This window comes from Lissotriton helveticus, chromosome 3_2 (genome assembly GCF_964261635.1).
Source record: "Lissotriton helveticus chromosome 3_2, aLisHel1.1, whole genome shotgun sequence".
Taxonomy (NCBI): domain Eukaryota; kingdom Metazoa; phylum Chordata; class Amphibia; order Caudata; family Salamandridae; genus Lissotriton; species Lissotriton helveticus.
Genome location: NC_136062.1, coordinates 387,284,221 through 387,304,868, shown reverse-complemented (window position 1 = coordinate 387,304,868; position 20,648 = coordinate 387,284,221). Strand labels below are relative to the sequence as shown.

General features: G+C 44.9%; 1 protein-coding gene across 2 annotated transcripts in view; it reads right to left on the bottom strand.

Annotated features, from left to right (window-relative positions):
• ANO1 (anoctamin 1) overlaps positions 1–20,648 on the bottom strand; it is a 780,986-nt gene that overhangs the window by 166,053 nt on the left and 594,285 nt on the right. The gene's annotated exons all lie outside the window — the stretch shown is intronic.

The following is a 20,648-nucleotide window of genomic DNA, read 5'->3' as shown; positions in this document are numbered from 1 at the left end:
CTTTGTGCTTTAACCTTGCAAAATATTTGTATCCAATGCATAAAATTACATATGTGCTGAGAGCATATGCGCAGTGATTGAACTGGATGGCTGTCAAAACAAGCAAGTTCCTGTCCTTGTAGTGGACTACAGCACCCGTCCTCAGCTTTTGGTGGCCGTGTGAAATGAAGAGAACTAGTAAGCTCCTGAACCCCTGCTGAAGGTCTCTCCAGTCGCCTATGGAGGACGCAAGTTGTACAAATTTGTGGTGTATTAGTTATTGAACGGACACCTGCTGGCACGTCTTTTATAATCCAGCGGCAGTGGTGAGTGGGTCAGGTCCACAGAGAACTGGAGATCCCCATATTGGGAAGAAGTTACAGCTCGAGTGAAACCCTGCACTTGGAGGGACTGCTTTAACATCTGAAGGAGAACGGTACCGTGACCCCATGGTAATTCCCATCGGGGGAAGTATTTTTAATATTCTTAACACGAGGGCTAAATATAAAATCGTTGGGGAAATTGCAGCACATGGCTGGCATTGAAGCCGTATGAACTCAAGAGTTCGACATTTGCGGACCTCCCATTGGCTAGGAACAATCCAATGGCAGTGGTGATTACTCAGTTTATAGCCAACCAGACTCTGTGTTTAATTAATAGCATTTCCAGCACTTGAGAAACCGATTACGCAGAAACGTGTCTTGGAGGATATAGCTGTTTATTTACAAATCTTTTATAAGACCCCGTGAGTGCTCAAGTCTTTTTTTAAATGTTGCTGTTGAGTAAGCGTGGGTCAGGTCCACAGAGAACAATGTATGCATAGTGTGAAATGCCGTTGGTCTCAGTGTATGTAGTAAGGTTGCGTCATAACTACAGAGTGTTCGTTGTTTACATCAGCGGTCTGCGGTCTGCATTGAAGCCGTATGAACTCAAGAGTTCGACATTTGTGGACCTCCCATTGGCTAGGAACACTCCAATGGCTGTGGTGATTACTCAGTTTATAGCCAACCAGACTCTGTGTTTCATTAATAGCATTTCCAGCACTTGAGAAACCGATTACGCAGAAACGTGTCTTGGAGGATATAGCTGTTTATTTACAAATCTTTTACAAGATGAGTGCTTCAGTCTTTTTTGAATGTTGCTGTTGAGTAAGCGTGGGTCAGGTCCACAGAGAACAATGTATGCATAGTGTGAAATGCAGTTGGTCTCAGTGTATGTAGTAAGGTTGCGTCATAACTACAGAGTGTTCGTTGTTTACATCAGCGGTCTGCAGCAAACAGAAAACAAGAGAGCCAGGAAACTGAAAGTAGCCGGGAAACAGAAAGCATGAATAATTAGGGGAGGAGAAGCCGCACAGCGCACGCTGGGAGAAGCCCTTTGATGTGCTGTGCGGCCGTGAATGCCAGCGTGTTAGGGGAGGAGAAGCCGCAGAGCGCACGCTGGGCGAAGCCCTTTGATGTGCTGTGCGGCCGTGAATGCGCGTGCTTGTTTGCTCATGTGATTCAAGTGAACTTAATGAAAACCGAAGTGCAAGAAGCCCTTGGTTTGACGAGGATTTCGAGCACTTGAATTCTCGCTCCGCTCAATGCGCTTGCGCGCATTGATAGGTCGCGAGATCTAAAAATATACCCTAGGTCAGCGATTTGTAAGCTATCAAAGTCTGTGACTTCCCGCTATAAATCCCTACTACAAGCCAGGCACCTAGTTCTAAGCAATTATAATTCAATTTGAACCTCAAAGCAAAGCGCACATTTTAATGGAAAGGTACAAACTTTTGAAAAGGTGGGATTATTTCTAGAAGATGCAGTGATATGCTAGAACTTAGTATGTTACTTTGCCTTTTTTTGCGTTTACTGGTTGCTCACTTTTTAGGTTGAGACTGGGTAGTGCATGCACTGTTCTGCGACATGCTGTATGAAAGTATGGAATAGAAGCCCTGCCCAGATTTGTCACTGGCTTGTGTCATAGTCCTTCGTAAATACTGGCTACTGATTTGTTAATAGGCTTATTAGTCCCTCCTTGTACTCATTGGTAACCTCCCATTAGGAATGCTCCCTTTACTTCAGTTGTTACACGCTACGTTTTGTTAGTCTGTAATCACTATTTTCTTTAATGAGTTTCTCCTACTGCAGGCACAACATGCTTTCCTGCAACATTCAGCGCGCCATGTGTGTTATCTCTTTCCAACTTGCCGGAACAATGGCTGCCGCTTCTTTGAATAGGCCTCTAATTTGTTAGAATTTGATCTATTGGCATTATAAATGACATGTAAATGTAAAATGTAAATGTGGGTGTACTTGTAAAGCGCACTGCGACTCCATGGAGTATCCTGGCGCTGAAGACCGCTGGGGAACCCGTGCTGGTTTTCCCTGTGAGATGGTCCCTTTCTGGGTATCTCCAAGGTGAAACCAGGCATCCCCGGCGTCTGTGGGGGGCCGTTGTAGAGATGAGGCAAGCTTAATGCCCAGAGTTGCAGAGTGTGTTCCCTGGTTAGAGTAGGTACCAAGGAGAGAATTATTGAGTCCGTTTTGACCTTGGTCCACGACCCTGCCGCGTCGGGAATTGAACCCTGGTCCCAGGCCGTTCTCTGCTTACGGGTCTGCCGCCTCTAACCAGTGAGCCACACCACTCCACTTTCAGCCTTTTATTTCTGTGTTAATTAGCAAAACAACTAGCGATATTTATCGCTAAATTAGCTTAGCGACATTTTTTTATCGCCGCGCATCCACGGATTTTATCCCAGAGATAACGTGCTATTAGCAAGGTTTATCTCCAATGCGATAAAATATCCGGCGATAGCGGCGAAATGCGTGAATATTGCTGGGAATCCAGCGATATTCAGGCATTAACGCCAATAGGGTCTTAACTTGAATATACAACTCGCATTGGATATACAGATTAAGAAGTGGTCTGAACTGGCGTTAGTTTTCAGCGATATTCGCGCTTAGCGCACATTTTTTAATTGCTACGCCTGAGTTGATAATAGGCGATAGCGAAGTTAGCTACTGCTTTCAGTGGTTAACAGGCTGGGTACACACACTTTGCATGTCATTAGCGATAAATATCGCTGACATGTAAAGCGGGCCCCAAACCGCTCGCTATCACCGAAAAGCTGTCGCAAACTGATGTAAGCGACAGCTTGCTAATAGAGGGATGAAATTATCGCCACTTTGCAGCCGAAAACGGCCGCAAAAGCGGCGATAATTTCATTTCGCCTGCCTTGGTAATATGCCCCATTGTCATTTACAATGCTAATAGCTTTACCTCACTCGAATGCGAGACCTTTTGCATTGAAAATGCTTGTTTGTCACTGCGTACAAGTGCTTCAGGTGAGGACACTAATAGTCCACACTAGATTATATTTACTTTACTTGTGCTGACTCCAATCAAGCTTAGGATACTGACTTAATTTTAACCTCTAATTTCAAATACTTCACATTTACAAAGTGTTTACAATTTGCAATTATTCTTTCATTTTGTACACATTCACAGACTCCCTGGGTAGGTGCTCCATACCTCTAGTGGTCACTAGACGCTAAATTAGATAGATTGTGGGTTAGGGAAGTGCAATTTTAATTTCAAATTTGTTTTATTGAGTTTAAGAGCAAGAAAAACAGGCATAGTAAGGCGAATAGCATGCAGTAGGTTTATGTAGCGAGCGAGACAGACAGGCACGTCTTCTCTGAGAGGCAACCAAGAAGCATATAAATCACGCCTACACAATATTGCATTGCCGACATTTAGGTGAAGATGCCATGTGGGAATTACAACCAAACAAAACAGAAGGAAAAACTCAACCCCCCACCCTTCACCCAACAGCCCCTCCCCCCCTCCCCCCACCCCGGCCAGTATGCCAATAGTTCGGAGTCTCCCTGAGTTCACTCTCGGGCTAGTGTGTAGCAAGGTGTCTAAGTTTGTGGCGGGTTCTGCGGTGGTGTCGTGAGCCGTAGAATGCGAAGATATTTTGGGCATGTGATTTCGTGAAATTCCCTGGATAAGAGGGACAGGAGCGGTTGCCAGGTCTTCTGGAAGGAGTCAGTCGAATGTGTGAGTGTGGCTTGGATGCGCTCCATGCCCAGTGTGAACCACAATTTGTGTAACCAGCCAGTGTGGGTGGGTAATGTGGTGGAGCCCCATAGTGACAGAACGTGTTGTGACGCTGCCTGCATGGCAATGCCCATCTGTTTGCCACGTAGTGACTTTAAGGGAAATGTGAGTGCGTTGGGTAGCCCTAGGATAGTGTATGCAGGAAAGCGCGGGATTTCAGTTTCAAAGGTGGAGTCAATATCGTCTAATACCGCTTTCCAGTACCCTTGCAGAGCGTTGCATTCCCACAGGAGATGGGTCAGAGTGCCCCTTTCACCGCAGCCCCTCCAACACAGAGCGCTTCGAAGAGGATTGCCCTGATTGAGTCTTGTCGGGGTAAGGTGCCAGTAGATGGCCAGTTTCACCGCCGACTCCCTGGCGCTAGTATTACGAGTGGTGTGTGCCGCTCTATGGTATACGAACCCCCATTCCTTGGGCGAAAGTGTCCTTCCGAGCTCCGATTCCCAGCGCCTCTGCCCCGCTGTTTTAACCGGGCCGGCCGCGGGGGATAACATTTTGTAAAGGTCCGATATAAGGTGCCTACCCGAGTCCTTCGTAATCAGCCATTTCTCAAACTGCGTCATCGGTCGAGCGACTAGGGGAGCGCGATCCGGGTGTAGAAGCCAGTGACGAAGCTGGAAGTATTGGAACATGTGAGGTTTATTCACTCCGTAGCCGTGTGTGATCTCGGCAAGGGGGAGGAAGCCCTCTAAGTCAAAGAGATGGCCGGCCGAGCGGCAGTCCGTGTTCCGCCATTGTAGAAAGGCACGGGGATCGGCGCCCGGCAGAAATTCCGGGTTATCAAAGAGCGGAGTGAGCGGGGATGGGAAAGTTGTCAGGCCCCGTTTGACCGCTACCGTGTCCCAGGTCTTCATGATGGTGCGAGTAACCGGAGATTTAAGAAGGTATCGCGGTCTATGCCGGCGGGCAAGAAATGGGATCTTCCACAGCGATGTCTGAGCCATCGCTCTGTCTTGAAAGAGCCACCTCTTTTCTGACTCAGGCCTGTACCATTCCACCAAGTAGCGGAGCTGCGAGGCCTGAAAATATTGCCTGAGATCAGGGATCCCGAGGCCTCCCTCATCAATACGTCTGTGCGCCACCTGTTTATGCAGACGTGCGCGTTTCTTTTCCCAGATGAACTGGTGGAAGGCATTTTGCAATTCAGCAATCGCACCTGGCGGCGGCATTACTGGGAGGGTCTGGAAAATGTACAAGATCTTGGGCAAGGCTGACATTTTTATTGCCGCTATGCGGCCCAGCATGGAGAGGGGTTGTTTTGACCATCGCGCGAGGTCGGCTCGAATTTGGGAGACAAGTGATTTATAATTAAGGGTCACCGTTGAGTCCGTGGAAGCAGTAAGAGTGATCCCTAGGTATGGAAGCTGCGCGGAGGTTTGTAAGTCGCAGCCAAAATCAGGTGGTGGGGTGTTAGGAAGGGCGTTCTTGCCCAGGGGCAAGATCAAGGATTTCCCCCTGTTGATTTTGAAGCCCGACACCGCTCCGAAGCTCTCCAATTCCTCCAGGAAAGCAGGTATAGAGCTGGACGGTCGGTCCAGAGCAGCGATGATGTCATCGGCGTATAGCCCCACCACGTGGGGTTCATGGCCGAATGAGATACCACCAATGCGAGGATTGTCTCGAATTTTCTGCGCCAGGGGTTCCACGTACAGGGCGAATAAAAGGGGCGAAAGGGGGCACCCCTGACGCGTGCCTCGTTGTATTTCGAAGGGGTCCGACTTTAGGCCGCCCAGCCGGACCCGGGCCATAGGGTGGTGGTAGCAGCTCGCGATCCAGGCCTGAAACCGGTCGCCCAGTTGGTACCGCTGCAGGACTTTTTGTAAGTAGGTCCAGTCGACACGGTCGAATGCCTTTTCCGCATCGACGGCTAGAAGCACCGAGTCCGAGACCTGAAAGTGAGATTTATCCACGAGGTGCATCAATCGTTTAGTGTTATCACTGCATTGGCGGTTCGGGACAAAGCCCGACTGATCCGGCTCGAGGATACCCGGTAGACAGGGGCCCAAGCGGGCCGCCAGCACCCCTGTGAAGAGCTTTAAATCTAAGTTAAGTAAGGAGATTGGACGGAACGCAGAGCAGTGCGTCGTGGGTTTGCCCGGTTTGGGCAACACCACTATGTCAGCTGCCAGCATGTCCGGCGGAATGGAGCTCGGGCCCTCGAAAGAATTAAACAATCTCGTGAGTACCGGAGCTAGTACGTGGCCAAAGAGCTTGTAAAAGCCTGAGGAAAAACCATCAGGGCCTGGTGATTTGAGCGGACGGAGGCGCGAGATGGCGGCCAGGACCTCATCAGGGCGAATGGGAGCATCTAAGGCTTCCGTTGTCGCTGGGCATAACGGTGTAATGTCCGCCGATTGCAAGTATGCGTCAATGTCGGTCGGCGAGACACTGTCCTCGCTATACAGGGAGGCGTAAAAGGAGCGGAAGGCGTTAGCCACTTGTGCGTCTTCGGTGAGTGTGGTACCGGAGTCGTCCAGGAGAGTGGTGATTTTTGAGCGGTGAGTTTTGGCTTTTAAGGCACTGGCAAGAAGGCGTCCGGTGCGGTTACCTCCTACGTAGTATGTATGGCGGAGGCGAAGAGCGGCAAATTCCGCTCTGTCTGTATCGATGCCGGCCAGTTGAGCCCTTGCGGCCTTCAGCTGACGCCAGATCCTCGGGGCGCAGGTGCGGCTATGAATTCTTTCAAGTTCGGCTACTTGTGCTGAGAGGTCAGCTCTCTTTTCTTTGCGGATCTTGGCGTCAGCAGCTGCGATGGCGATCAGCTCCCCCCTGACTACTGCCTTCAAGGCCCCCCAGAGAGTCGACACTGAGACAGCTGGGGTGTCATTGGTGGCGAGATAGTCCGAGATGCATTTATGGATTTGTCGAACAACGGCCGGCCTCTGCAATATGGGTTCATTGAGTCGCCAATAGCCAGGAGTGCGTGGCACCTTGGGTATACGGAGTGTCAGCTCCACCGCGTCGTGGTCTGAAAGGGCTGCCGGGACAATGGAAACGTCGGTGATATGAGGGTGCAGCTCCGAAGAGCCTAAGAAGTGATCTAGACGCGCGTATGTATGGTGTACATGGGAGTAGAAGGTGAAGCGCTCTGTGTTGGGGTGTGCCGCCCTCCAGAGATCAAGAACGGGAAGTGCAATTTTGCACTAAAGTGTACCAAATAAATGTTGTAGCACACACATTTGCTATATATTGTATCGATTTACCAGTGTAAACATTTGTCTCACCTGGTTTGTCACTCGAAAATGTATTTTACATGGTTTGTGAAGCTGTTGATACAAAACTGCGGGACATCCTTGAAACTTTAATTACCCTGAATACAGGCGGGACTGCTGGCTGGGTGTAGAAATGCATCCACTCCAGAGACCTGGGTCTGACCTCATGGACAAAGGCTCACATCCAGGTGATTCTAGTCAGCCTTTCATTCTTATGAAGTCAATAACATGAGTACAATTGGGGTAGTTAATAGTAAACATCTTTTATTACATGGCAAGATACCCTTCTAAGTGAACGTGTGCTTCACAAAAACATGTTATGTTTGATCACTGATTTATTAGCTTTTACCATATAGTATTTGTGCAAAATCACCATTTGAAACAGGAGGCAATATAAAAAGAGTCCAGAGTATAAGGCTGGTAGTTCTACATAATGCAAAGACACCAATGGCAGGCATGTTTGTTCATGTGACCTTAATGACGTGATCGTTTTAGTGAACTTAGCGTGACAGACTGAAAAGGATGCAGTAAGAATTATTTTGTTTTGTTTATTGTTGTTAGATGCACAATTTGTTCAGCTAGAGTGTTCCGTTCCCAGTACACCCAGTCACAAAAGGAAGGACACTGATGCGAGCACTTAATGAAAGGATATTTGGATCACAAACAGAGACAGGCCTGACTTCCCCACAGATGTGCAAAAGGCCACCCTTGTGTTAAAGACGTCCATCTTCAATGCCTTTAGGTTTGGATTATAATTTAAAATACCTCTTCTATCCATGATGGGATTAGCAGTCAGTAAGTTATCATACACGCACTCTCACAGGCATGATTATATATCTATGTACTTTTTATTTTATTTTTAATTGCAAGAGCAAAAAAGACAACTGAACCTGATGGGCCCACAGAAGAGATTCTATCAAGATAAATATTCTATTACTAAGGTTTGTCAAGGGAGATAATCAACACCTGCAAAGGGAATCTGTAATTTCATGTAGCAAAATACATGTCAATAACCTTTACAATGGTGCAATATTAATCACACTTAAAGTTCTATGAGCTTTAATGTATGTTTTTAATAACTCAAGCCCACTGCTTTTATCAGTACTTTTTATAATGAACAAATAATAATCATAAATACATTTTCTCAACACGCCTCTGGTCTGTAGTTTTTTTAACTGGCTAGTCACCATACCATTTCAGACTTACTGTACAGTGAATAATCGTACCCACAATGCAACCATTTGCAATAATAAAATTAGAAATATGTACAAAAATAAATTTGTCAAAACAATATAAAAGCCCGCCTAAGAGGACATAACATACATTTTCTGCTAGATGTTACTTAACAGCAAACCTGCATATAAATTTAGCACAGTGTAACTGTAATTCACCCTTAGAAGCATACTGCCTTTAACACTTGATTTTTACAGTAAGTAAGTTAGGCCAACACCATAGCCCTTACTAACTATGGTAATCTGTGAGATGTATCATAGTACCAGTCTACAGCCTGTAACACATTTTGATAACAATCCACCACTAAAAACCAGTTGCCTTAAACAAATGGATTTCACAATTACTAAGCCAGGCTTACAGCATTCGTTATAACTTTTCACAATAAACAGATCAGACCTGTAGTATCAGATATGACATTACCCATTGAATCAATCAAGGCTGTAGCTGTAGATGTCAATGGTTTGTCATCACATCTAATCCTGGACTACTGTACTTAGTGCTAGCTTTCCGGCAAGGCAACCATCAGGAGTTCTGTTACTTGTCATTAGTATACAAGCATTATGATTGGCAAAGAAAAGTTCTACTACTCCTGAGAGGCCTCACAAGGATTATAGCACTGCAATTTTTTTTACCTGGATGGTTTGTTGGGGGAGGGGTTACCAACACCCATTCCCTTATTTACTATGGTAATCTGTGAGATTCCAAGAAAATCTACACTGTGGGAAAGACCAAGGAGAAGGGTCTACACACTTAGCCAATCAGAGGTGATCCTTTCGCCTTCCAATCCTTGAAGTCCATCTCTGAATGGGGGGGAAGAGAATGCCCAATAAAAGTGTCAGTTTATGGGTGTTCACAGACTTTCAATGCATACCAATCCTGGAATAGCACACTTTGCTTCCCTTGAATGAGATTTACTGCTGTGAATTTCTTAGAACTAATAGTGGAGAAATTCGCAGCCTTAACTGCATTAACATCCAGCTGGGAGGGAAAAGGCCTTAACTACACAGCGTGAACTAAGTGGGGTTGCACCACGCAGGCGGTACTACACATGTCTAAACCACGAAAAAGCCTTAACCACACATTTGCCTGGTTAAGGAATATGCCTGGTCTAGTTGCTGCTGCTGCTGGGTGGAAGAGCAGGTAGAGGAAGAATCGGGACGAGACAGAGAGGTTAGTTGGGTTTTAAGGGGGGTAGGGGTAGTTTGTAGGGGTTGTGGGGTAGTTGTCAGGGCTGGGTGGGGGTAAGGGTAGGTTACAGGGACTATGGGGTGTCGAGAGTTTTAGGGCTCAGGGCAGGGGGTGGAGGTGGGGGCTAGATTATTTGGGTTGGGGTCGTTTTGGGGTGGGGGTCGATGTCGTTTTCAGGGCTGGGGGGTCAGGAGTCTTTGGGCTCATGGCAGGGGACAGGAAATGTGCAGTTTTAAGGCTGAGGGGTAGTTGGGCTGGGGCAGGTGTTGGTAGGGTTAGGTTTTAGGGGGTGGGGAATCGTTTTAGGGCTCAGGGAGTAAGTTGGGTTGTAGTAATTTTAAGGGGGCTGTGTTGTAGGGCTCAGGATGGGGCAGTTTTCAGGTCGAGGGGATAGTTAGGCTGGGGTAGGCGGGAGGTAGGGATTTTAGGCTTAGGGTGTTTTTAGGGAGTAGGGCAGTTGGGCAGGAGTGCGATCTTTACCACACATACCCATTTACCAAACAAGTTTTTACCACAAAATTGTGTCGTAAAGGCATGCTTGGTAAAGGCATGCAGGGTAAAGACGAGCATGCGTTGTTGAGGCATGTGTCTTGTCTTTCAATCACACACCTAGCTGGGATCCATTTGTTAACTGCTGGTAGGTATACATAAGGTATTTTATGCTGTAAACTCATATTTATAGCCCAAAATACCTCGGTCAATTAGCCCCAGTGTGCTTTTATGTCTCTTCTTATTCCATGTTACAAAGCTCTGAGACTATTGAGGGATTTCTAAATGAGCACTTTAGAATCATATGTAGTAAATACTTGATTTACATCACCATACTACTGCACAGTTTTTCAAACTATGATAGACAGGATTCACCGCTGTTCCTTTCAAGGTTACCCCTTCGCCGCAGCGCGGGGTGTGGTTGCGGCACCGCAGTGCTCATTACGGCTCCCGGCTGTCATGAGTAATGGTAGGCATGTGCTCATGACGGCCTAGACTCATCAGAACTCCGCCCACTGATTAATTCGCCCGCAAGGGTGGGGAATTAATCAGGCGTGGGCGGAGTGGCAACGGCATGACGGCTCCAGGCCGTCATGAGCACATGGCTACCGTGACTCATGACGGCCTCGAGCCGTCATAAGCACCGCAGTGGTTAATGTAGTGCCTGGGCCCACCTCAACTTTCCTTCTTGAGCTCATAGTGCTTTCATCACGTCACTAGGCCTAAGCAATTGTTCTGCTGTTCAGTTTACACATCTCATTAAGTAAAAGCACCGGCTGGGCAGCTGCTGGCAGGTTAATGCAAATGAGTCTCCAGGGACTTCAGGAAGTTTTCTAAAATGTACTTTTCTAAAATATTCATCAATAATCCAAATTCACCAACTGTAGTACTATAAACCTGAGAACTATATACACTGTTGATATCCTTGAATGCTGTGATGTAATTGCTGCCAAACACCTTTTTGTATTATCAATAAAAAGATATGTAAGAAAAACAAACGTTACTAATAAATTGAACTTTTACTAAATATCAAAAATGGACTCTGAATGACTATTTTAGCCTTTTCCTGTCAAAGGTTACAGATTAAAGTTTATAATCTGTACTTTGGTGTTTTCTACAATCCATCCACACCATCCATCCACACCACTGCATGTGATAGCAGCTTTTGGGGTTAGTCATTGAAGGAACATGCCAACTTTGAATTTGCACATGCTTCACTCTGAAATATCAAGCACTCTACCTTGTGGGTGACAAGGGGTGCATAGGAGTGACATATTAATATTGAAAAGCCAAAACGGGTTGTTTTTACATATTACACAGCAGGCTTCTAGGCTGGTGGAGTCAAGCTACTCATGGTAGGTCTCAAATCAGGTTTTGCAGGCCAACCTTGTGGATGGTACAATAGGTGCTGCAATCCACAGACGGCATTTAATTTCGAGGACCTGGGTGCATTTTCGACACCATATACAATTTAAATATGTCAATCAGGGATAAGCTAACTAAACCATGTTTGAATAGGGAGCACTGTTTAGCAGTGGTGAAGTCTGCAGAGTACTAAAACCAGCAACACTAGGACATAGAAAAGGTGAAAAATGTTGGGTGAACATGCAGTAAACACAGATTTGCTACACTAAGATTTTACAAAAATATACTACTTTGCGTAGTCATCATTGCCGTTACCAGGAATTGCAAATGCCTATAGCTTGGCTTCCCCTACTGCCTCTGCACTCATGAGACTATTGCCTTTTAGATGAGCTGCCTTTGAATCTCTAATACTCTTGCCTATGGCATCAATTTATGGTCACCATAGATGGCTGCAGCTACTCATGGCACTAATCATGCTACCACTGGTCTCTTAGACAAAGAAGGCACTGACAGGAACAGAAAATTGTTAACTGTCAATTAGTATCCCTGAAGATTGTTGATGAAATTTTGCTTGAGGGTGAATTCTTGGGAATTCTACAAAAACATTCAAATATTTTCAGTCTCTGCTTGGAATTGAATGGATCTAATTGTATGTGAGTGTTTGCATGCTAGTAATGTCAAGTTTATTGGATCAGAAAGAGAATGCCTTGTGTCTTAATCATAAATATGTTCCCATTAAAATGTGAAAGATTAGATGGGAATTTTTAGACTGAATATTTTACTTCTTGAGTAGGATGACCAATTCATATCATGTTGGCAGCGTTCCTTATTAAGGCTACAATTGACAAAGGACTAGTTTCTATTGCATGAAAAAAATAGTATTTGCCATGAACAGTGTAACAAAACATATCTTGACAACAAATACTGAAATCGTATTATAGGTAACAAGAATTTAACCTAATGATTTGTTAAAGATTGTCGGATAGCAAAATTAGATCTATTAGCTAAAGAAACTGGGAAAGATAACTCTGACAATGAGTCCATGCAGTTGGTGCAAAAAATGTCAAGGAATCTGTTCAACAAGAAGAACAAAGAGTTTGAACAGATTAACTAGGTAGTGTTAATATTTAGAGTTTCTAATATGGAGGTTTGACAAATAGTTGCCTACATAACTACTGATTTAACATTTCAGCCAGTGGTACACGTGCTTTGTTTTATCATTTTGCCAACCTTGAGTGCTATCCTTGCAAAATGGCAGACCAGAATTTTGATTCGTCTTTTATACCGCATCGTTCATATTCTTAGAACGAAATTATGCTCACAATAGAGGACATACTGATATCTCTCCAAGGTCTAAAATTGGGAGGCTACTAAAATTGACTTCTATTCTTTAACTAATCATGTTTGGAGCCCTTATCTGCCCTTCTACACAATTGCTATTGACCACAAACACACCTCCAATCTCGTGGGGTGGTAGAAAACAACTACCTGAGATATACCATCCTAATGGCTTGATCGACTTGTAGGTAAAGAAATCGCAAGATGGTCCTTAGGCACTTGAATGATGGGCTAACTGATGGTTCTATTCATCATTGCAGTACATCTCCTTGTCCACAATTAGCATGATTGAGCAAAGATTTTGATCAGACTCCATTACTGATAATAATGTCTGACTGAGCAGAATTTCAATGCTTGTGGTGTTTGTTGACAAAGTCAGCTTTGGAGAGTGTTCCATGTATAAAACTCTGTGAGGTACAAGGGAAATTGGAGATACTACAATACCTATTATGAGCCTAAGAGATGCTACATACAGGCACTCTCACAAGGGTAATGGGGTTGATTGAAGGCCAAAATGAGTGCAAAGTTTCCAGTCTTTATTATAACTAGCCAAGGATGTGTTTTGACAACTATTTTATTTTTTTATATACATGAATGCACTAATCAGTTAGTCACTAGGCTTTATTACTAGGCTGATATAACTGTCTCATCTACAGTGCTCAGTTAGCCTTTCTATTGTCGGACATATGGTGCAATGTTATGTTATACATATTTGTAAGGCAAACTGTCTCCTACATTGGTATCCTGGTGCTGAGCAGGCGTGTGCCCAGTCCTGCCTATGTAGGTTGGAAAATTGAAAAGTCAGGTCTTTAGCTAATTGCTGAATTTAAGCAGAGTAAGAGGCTCTAATGTGGAGACGAAGGTCATTTCTCTCTATGAGAGCGATATACAAGAACACAATCCTACTGATCTGGTTCTGTGTATGGGCAATATGTGTGAGAGCAGTACCAAATTTGTAGAATATGAAGTGCCAGGGCTCTGACCAGGAGTCCACTACAGCTTGCACCACCCATTGCCGCTTGTCATCGTTGCCAAAACAACAACTAACTATCTCTCTTGCATGTTAATGCGACAGTTCAGATTATTACAGGTCCCAATCTACAGGATGGCAGGGGAGGTAGGTGATAGCAATATTTTAATGTATATTGTATTCCTAAACAATTGTTGTTCTGCTCATCTCTAAATTAGATGAGCACCACCACCATGTAGTAGAATATTATATGTATGGTGTTGACAATTAGGTGCCGAGCACCAATTAAGTGCCAGTGCTAAGCACCGGATAACACCGGCTCAAATTAGGCACTGTGTGAGAGTAGGAGTCCTATGGAGGGGAAGTGTCTGGGTGAACAATTGGAGAAGATGCAGCTGTACAGGTAGGTGAGGCCTGATTTGTGTAGTGCCTTGAATGTGTGTGTAATGAATTTGAATAAAACGAACTTGTGTGTTGGGAGCCAGTGTAGTTCCCTGAAGTGTGGTGTGATGTGAGTACTTTATGGGAGGGTTAGGATGATTCTGGCTCCCAAGTTCTGGTTGGGTTGTAGTCTACTAGTGAGTTGTTTGGTGATCCAGGCATAGACAGTGGTCCCATAGTCAACTTGCTGGTGACTATGGCACAAGCGACAGTTTTTCTAGTGTTGCTTGAGAGCTATTTGAAGATCTTCCTCAGCCTCTTCTGGGGTGGAAGCCGAGAACATTGATGGCATTGACTTTTGCGGTTATGTCCAGTTTGCTATTGATGATCATTCAGTGGATCCCGGCAAGGGTTCTGAGTGTGGGTACGAGTTTGGCTGACAACAGTTGGAGTCCCATGGTGAAATATTCTTGCAGAAGATCACTACTTCAGTTTTGTTGGTGTTGAGCTTGAGAATGTTGGATTTCACTCAGTTACCAACTTCGGTCATGCAGGTGATTAACTTGTTTTTTTGTGTTGTGGGTCTTGTCCGAAAGGAAGAGTACGAGTTGCATGTCCTCTACATAGGACAGGGATATTTTGATGACACAGGCCAACAATATCATTTTTGTGTTGAAGAGGGTGGGGTTGAGAGATGATCCTTTAGGCACTCCACAGAGGAGTTTGCGGGTTTCAAACTGTAAGGTGCCATGCTGACAGCTTGTGATCTGTTAAGAAGGAGTAGATTCCAGTGGAGGGAGGGTCCTAGCATGCCAGTCTCCAGCAGGTGTCTAATATGGGTGGAGTGTGGGACTGTGTTAATTGCTGCTGAGGTCCAGGAGAATGAGGACTTCGTTGTCTCCTCTCTCAAAGTTTATGTGGATGTCATCTGTGGCAACAATGAGTACTGTTTCTGTACTGTGCTTGTGCCTGATCTAGACTGCATAACAGCAAAGAGCTGGTGGTTTCTGAGATAGTCAGTGAGGCTTAGGCTGAGTATGGTAGATGGCAAATGGGCATGTAGCTGGAAAGCGTGGCAGGGTCACAGGACGGTTTCTTAAGCATGGGCATGATGGTAGCATGCTTCCAAGTGTGTGAAATGTGGCTGAGTCGCTGTGTGGCATTTAGCACGGGTAATCGTATTATTACCCTTGCTTGTTTTTGCCTAGAACTTGGATTTCCATTGCTTTGTCTGACTATAGTGTGTACAAAATATGTTCTAGTTCAGGTGTCTCCAATCAGTAATTCGTGAGATACTCCTTCAGAGTTGCTCGCAGCCTAGGGTTCATTTTTAAATAAGTGAAGGGTCACATTTCCCTTTTAAAGTAAAGCGAAGGCTGTATTTATTTTACACTTATAACATCAGGCCGCAGTTAACAGGCCCTGCATAATGAGCAGTGCTCAGTCAGATATATGACCCAGGTTGGGGCACAGAGGTGAATTACTGAAGCACTGAGGTATTTAACTGTTAAATAAACTCCTTATAAACTTGAAATATTGGAGCGTGAGAACAAAATAATGTTTCTGAATGCTTTTTAATGGAAGAAAATAAAAATGTACCTTAATGATTTCCATTAATATTGTCCAATTTTAAAATGTCACATTTAGAAACATCAGGCCTCTTGCTCCCACTGCCCGTAGACACTGTGTCATATTTATAATTGAAAAATACAGTACATTTTCAGATGGACGAAATGCAAAGGGAAGAAATGATTTCTATAAAGCATTAAGTCTTATTGTTTTTCGCCACTTTCAATCTAAACCAACTATGTTGTAATCTATTATAATGCATGTTTCTTCACTCTATACTCCTCTCATTTAACCCTTTGGCTGCGGGTGTTATTCCCCCGCTGTGCTGGGGGGCGGGGAGCGCGCATAGCGCCCCTGTGCTTATGACGAGCTCAGCTCGTCATTAACCACGGCGCTCGTGTGCTGATGACAAGCTGAGCTCGTCACGGCCACACCCGTTTCCTTAGAACGCTTAGCACAGCAGGGGAATTATCCCCGCGTGCGAGCGTTCTAACGGCCGTGACGAGCTCAGCTCGTCATCAGTACACGAGCAGCGTGGCTCATGATGAGCTGAGCTCGTCATCAGCATGGGAGAGGTTAAACACATGGCTATATTTATCAGCTACGAATATAGCACCATATCCACAAGCCACTGGTAGCAAGGTGCTTGTAAATCCAACACTAGGAAATGGAAGAACATTTATATGATGAATTTGATCGAATCCATATAAACATAAAGTTAACTCTTTAGTTTAATGTTCTAAACACCCAGCAGGCATCTTGCTCTCAGTGGCTGGTGGACCCAGTGCCACATTTTAAATTGAAAAATACAGCCATCATTTCAAGTGGTAGAAATGAAAAGTGCAAATAATATTTCTATATTGTTAACATTTTTGCAGAACATTTTCCTGCACGTTACATTTTTCCCATTTAAAAAAAGGGAGGTTTGTTTGAGGTACACATATAACGGTGCCACATATGGTGAAAGTGTAACCTGTGCAACAAGTACCTTCTTTAGGTCTCGTTTTAGACAATGCGCATGCGTTGTCTGCGAGTCTTATGTAAGGGACTTTCAGAAATGTACCCAAAGGCTTTTCTGGGCGGATTGCATACAGTGCATGTGTGAGAGCGCGTGCACAATGCATCTCCGCACTCATGCTGGTTTACACTTCAAAGGAATCCACAGCTTGTGTTTACAAGCAACACTCCAGCTGCTTTGATACCCCCTCCCTTCCTGCTGGCATTCCCCCCCTCCCTTCTCGCCCCCTCCGCCACGCAATGCAGAGAGCTTGTTTTGTTTCCTTGTCATTCAAAACCTTTGTGTTTGCCCCACGTTGAATTTCAATCTCGGGCTTTCTATTGGCTTTCTATTGGCACACTGTGTAATCGTTGTGAGGTTATGCTATCCTCCTGTAATTTGGAACTATTTCTTTTCAAGGGGGCCCAAAGCGCAGCTCTACTGCTTATAGCAATATAGGCCTCCTCCACCCTACAGTATCACTAGCGTTTTCTGGGCTTCCCTTACAACACCTCTTACCTGTTTTAAACGCAGTAAAAGCACACAGGTTGGAACAGTCTTTGGGATCAGTTTCTTGTTTTTTGTGGTTTAATGACTGACCCGTGTACACTATACTTATAATGGTGCCACTAAGACTGTCCATAGGCCCCTAGAGCCGCTGCAGTAAGGGAAGTATAACTCTCCTCCACCCTACAATAACACCAGAACCTTCGTAGCTTTCTTTACGGACCTTGTATCTTTCCTCAACGCACTAAAGTGCCTAGAGCACCTAGGTAGAACTTGCGCCCTATGCACATATTATGTATATCCTCTATTTCCCCGTGTAGCTCTCATTGTCTGCTGCTAAGGGGAACTTTCACCTAGTTCACGTTTTATTCTCCTACATTACTTTGTGACCGGGGCTAAAAAGGTTGTCCAATCTTAATCGCGTTGTTTCTTTTTAGCCATTAAATCTTCATGTAACTTTGTAGGTTATTTTGCTTGCTGCAAATCAGTATGTGTTTTATATTTTTTTTGTTTTGTGCCTAGGTTTAAATAGTCTTTGGGATCAACTTCTAATTTTTCCTGGTTTAATGTTTATAATAGCTCTGGTAACAACCCATAAACATCCTGTTGGTAATGGGGGCTGGTACTCGCGTTTCTGCTAGTTTTCACAGAGCTTTTGAGGAATGCGCTTCCTCGAGATAAGCCCAAGTCCATCGTAAAAATTTGTTATGTTCTCTTTAGAAGTGGAGTGGGGGCGGGGGTTTTATCACGCTTCTGTCTGTTTGTCTAGAAACCTTTTGCAGAGGTTAGCTGCATCTGGTGCTGTGTTACATATGTTGTGGTCAAAGATTTTCTGTGTACGATACGGCTTGCTTTACTGTGTCTTAATATGGCTATTAGTGCTTCAAATGTTAAAAAACAGTGTCACAACTTAAAAAAAATATTGCAATAGGTCTAGAGGGTTTTGTAAAGGTGTGTTATCAATAAAGCTGCCCACATCCATAACAAAGCGAGTAGGTTAGATAAGTCTATTTAAGTTAGCTACTTTTACAACTCAGGACGCGCTTTTGTTCAAAATTGTCTGCATATATCTGCTAAAATTTGAGATTGCTCTATGTGTCTTTTTCTTAATTTTATTGTAATTATAACTTATATTTAACAACTGTAAGCAACACTTTCTCGCCAGCAAAAGCAATCCGTTTTAATGTTCAGTGCAATGCGTAAAGACTGTAAAAGGTTTTTCCCCTACCAACTGTGTGAATATAGGGTTATCCTTTATATATATTTCCAGATGTTGCCTAGTTTTGGTCCGCTTGGTATTATTATTTTGGATTACATTTTATTTGTATGCTATGCTGTTTTTGTATTTTGCTAAGCGGGTGATGTTCATGAAATGCAAAAAGTTACCGCCCCTTTCATCTTGTCCAGGCCGATAAGTAAAAACGAGCCCACTGGAATGAAAAAGTAATTAAGCGGGCTCCATATATTTTAACGGCGCGGCAAGCTAAGTCTTCCATTCCCAACACGGAGCTGTAAATGGTCCTTCATTTTTGTACTCCTTTGGTCATCCTGCCGAGGCTGCTCTCTTCCTATGATACCATGCAGAGCCAGCATTGCTCGCTTTTTTTCAGGAAGCCTAATACGACGGACAAACCTGGCAACTGCAATGGCCTTTAAATATTAGGCCCAAAGCAATGCCATTATCAGGCTCAAAGGTATTTTGCCCAAATGTTAATGTTAGTGCCCACAAGCCTTGGTAGAGCAATAGCAGCGTACGCTATCCTCAGTGAGGCACACTCTCTGCTGCACACAGTACTGTAGCGCACACTGTATGCACACATTTTATATTTCATCATTATGATTATGAGCCTGCACCTGTTTTCCCCGTGCAGATGTGACTCCCTGCTGCTTAGGGACATTAATGTAGTTCAGGTTTTATCTTCGAACCTAACTGTGTGATCGGGGCTTGGAAAACTGTGGCAGCTTGGCGTTAAAGCCGCACCCAGGTACTTCGCAGGTATTCTTAATATCGGGTGCTTCACGGGCGCGAAGAAACCAATAACTTCAAAGTAGCTGCGTGGCTTGATGTCAGTCTTCTTGGAGCAACAAGTAAGTACTTCACAGGTGTTTACAAATAGCATGCATATGTATAAAAAGCTGTATTGTTTCTGTTAATTAGAGGGCTTGCATTTCCAATGTTTTATTTCACAAAACTCTCTCACCCCTGCTAGTCTTACTCCCGCTTCACTGTTTTTTTTTCTTCACCTACTGTTCGAGTTCCATTCTCACACATCCCCACCTATTGTTTTCTCTTCTCTCACCCCCCCCCCCATCTCTCACCCTCCCTAGTTCACTTAGCCCCGGATAGGTGTTGTCTCAGTATGCTGACTGGCTCAGCAGATCAGTTCTGCCTGCTGGGTCCGAACCCCTGGCACCAGGCCACATTCAGCCCGGGCGTGCCCACTCGGGTACTTTTGTGTCTCTGGTGCTCCCTCAGACCCACCACACACCTCTTTCTGGGTTTCAACCCTCAGATCTGACAGCCATCCCTCCACCCCAGGGGGGCCCCTACCTGCCTCTTAGACAGGGCTGTGACAGGCCCGCCTTGCTCTTCAAATCGAGTTTATACAGCAGGGCGATATGCAAACAGTCAAGATCTGACTTGTAAAGGACATGTGTGTGCCCAAACTCACTAAGTTGTGGAGAAGTGTGGCTCAATGGTTAGAGCGGCAGACCCTGATGCAGAGTTCTAGCCCGGCACCAGGGTTCAATTCCCCGCCTCGGCGGGTCTTGGGCTCAAAATTCCACGGACCTGATAATTCTCGCCTCGGTGCCTATTCCAATCATGGAGTCCCACTCTGCAACTCTGGGCAATAGCTTGCTTAATCTCCACAACGGCCCCCACAACGCTAAGGATGCCTGGCCTCCACCTTGGGGGTGCCCAAGAATGGACACCTCACAGGGAAAGCCGGGATGGGTTCCACAGCGGTATTCGTACAAGCGCCTTGAGACCCTTGCGGGTGAGTAGTGCGCTATACAAGTATCAATGTACATTTACTAAGTTGTTTCAATTCTGCATCCCTGGATAAAGAAGAACTCATTATTCACACATCCGGCCTTTACACAGCATATATATGTAAAAACAGCTTGTGGACTTTTACACAATGTCACACAGATTTCCTTATGGAAATGTGCCCTGACTTGTGGTACTACTAGCAGAGGAGTAAACAAGGTGCCAGGGTCCCGAATGCAAGCAAGGAGAATGCACCACTACATCCCTCCATGTCCTAGTTTGGTAACAAAAATCAGCAATAAGTAGAGGGCAATGTGCCCT